Source organism: Notothenia coriiceps, unplaced genomic scaffold (assembly GCF_000735185.1).
Source record: "Notothenia coriiceps isolate Sejong01 unplaced genomic scaffold, NC01 NC01_scaffold00033420, whole genome shotgun sequence".
In the NCBI taxonomy this organism is placed as follows: domain Eukaryota; kingdom Metazoa; phylum Chordata; class Actinopteri; order Perciformes; family Nototheniidae; genus Notothenia; species Notothenia coriiceps.
Window position 1 is genome coordinate 51,068 of NW_011366121.1, and position 2,293 is coordinate 53,360.

At 41.8% G+C, this 2,293-nt stretch overlaps 1 protein-coding gene across 1 annotated transcript in view; it reads left to right on the top strand.

Annotated features, from left to right (window-relative positions):
- LOC104961546 (thrombospondin type-1 domain-containing protein 7A-like) overlaps positions 1 to 2,293 on the top strand; it is a 17,692-nt gene that overhangs the window by 685 nt on the left and 14,714 nt on the right. The gene's annotated exons all lie outside the window — the stretch shown is intronic.

Genomic DNA, 2,293 nt, shown 5'->3' on the forward strand with positions numbered 1-2,293 from the left:
ATGTTCACATCGTAGAGTTGAACGCGAGTATATAGTGTCTCTACTTTAAAGAGTCCTCTCCTGCTGATGTTCAGGTGTATATCAGTATGTAGTGTCTCTACTTTAAAGAGTCCTCTCCTGCTGATGTTCAGGTGTATATCAGTATGTAGTGTCTCTACTTTAAAGAGTCCTCTCCTGCTGATGTTCAGGTGTATATCAGTATGTAGTGTCTCTACTTTAAAGAGTCCTCTCCTGCTGATGTTCAGGTGTATATCAGTGTGTAGTGCCTCTACTTTAAAGAGTCCTATCTTGGAGAAATCCTATTGGACCAGGAGATGCTGCCTTCAGGGTCCAATGCAGGAATACCACATCCCTGTATCATTGTATTTAACCCCTCATCATATCATATTACCTAATCATTCATACTTCCTTTCCTTTCCTTTCCTTTCCTTTCCTTTCCTTTCCTTCATGCAATCTTTATCATCCAGATCTATTGAGATGTCTGGTGAGCATCTTGAAGGCGACCTCAATCCTCTGAGAGGCACTCAGCTAGAGAGGTGCTTCCTTTGAAAGAGTTATTGTTGAATTAGATTCCACAGTCAGTCTGGATTTGCTCGTCCTTTCTTCCACATTGCCTCCGTCTGAGATGTTCAGCGTTGCAAAGAGGAAACGTCTGCTGCAGTTCGACTCGTCTGAAGCGTGCAGCGCTGAAAAGAAAATGGTCTCTTTGATGGTTTTGTAAAGCCTGCAGAGCTGAGGGTGAACTCGTATCACTCCACCTGCTCAGATCTGAGCTTACAGAGACACTTTGCGTCTGTGGAAACGGAGATAAGGATGCTGCTTTCTCTGAAACCCCCCCCCCCCACTCTGAGCGTCTTCTGCTTACCAAAAAGTGAAGCATTCCTATCCCTGGAAACGGCAGGAATTCAACGTGTTCCTCGAACGCTTCTTACGTGCTTGGTAGTGGTGTTAAAATAAGATAAGATGAAACTTTATTTATCTCCTTGGGGAAATTCAGGCGTTTATAGCAGCAACAGGGTCAGAGTTAGAAACAGGATTCACACGAGGTAAACAAAGAGACAACATTGAATAACATATTTAAATAATGATACACAATGTTTTTAAATGAAGTGATAAAGAAACTGTTGAATCAAGATTTCACAGTAAAACGTTGAGCATTTGAACGAACATGTTAAATATATCAGTGTGCAGAGGGGAGTGCAGGGTAGAGTCTTGTAAAAACAGTGCAGGTGTTATGTTTGAACGGTCCTGGTTACTATTTGCTTACCTTATAAGACTTCCATCCTAGATGACCACAAGGGTCATTTTAACTCCCTGTTTTAGGGCCTAATTACTTCCTGTTGGAGGTTTAATCACTTCCTGTTGGAGGTTTAATCACTTCCTGTTGGAGGTTTAATTACTTCCTGTTGGAGGTTTAATAACTTCCTGTTGGAGGTTTAATTACTTCCTGTTGCAGGTTTAATCACTTCCTGTTGGAGGTTTAATCACTTCCTGTTTGAGGTTTAATAACTTCCTGTTGGAGGTTTAATAACTTCCTGTTGGAGGTTTAATTACTTCCTGTTGGAGGGTCTGGGCAGCTTAAACCACACATTCAAGGTGTTAGCTAACTAGCTATCGTTCGTGGGACCAAATCCTTACAGACTGCTCAATAAACCCAATGAAATGAACGGTGGCGTCTTGTGGAAGTAGGTAAAGCGGTACTTTTATTGAATCAAATTGTAAATTGTGTATGTCTGTGTTTACCAAACAAATGACTAAAACCATCTTGACTACAAAGCTGAGGTGGGCTGAGTCACTTCAGCTTTGTAGTCGAGATGCCTTTTTGCCATTTGCAGTGTGAATGCAACAAAGAGACACACACATATAGTTATCAGCCCCCCCCCCCCACCTCTTTAACTGGGTGTCTGATTGCTTATTGGTTGAATCCAGTTCTCTTGAATTTTCGAGAACTGGATTCCTCTAACAAAAGACATCCTGGCAGCCATCAGTTTTATAAAGAAACTTTACAAAAATACTTTGAGTCTGAGGAAAGGGAGATAAGGATTGTGCTTTCTCTGAAGCGCTGCGAGGCTACAGGGCCTTTTCATATGGCTCTGAAACCAGTCTACTTACCAAAAAGTGAAACATTTATATTCTATGTATGTCTGGAAGGCTGGTAGCCATCTTGACCCACTTCAGCTTTGTAGTCAATATGTTGACCATCGAGCCTTTTTGCTGTTTTCAGTGTGAATGCAACCAAGTGTAGAAAGACACAGATTGAGACACAGCATGTATAGTTATCAGCCCCCCCCCC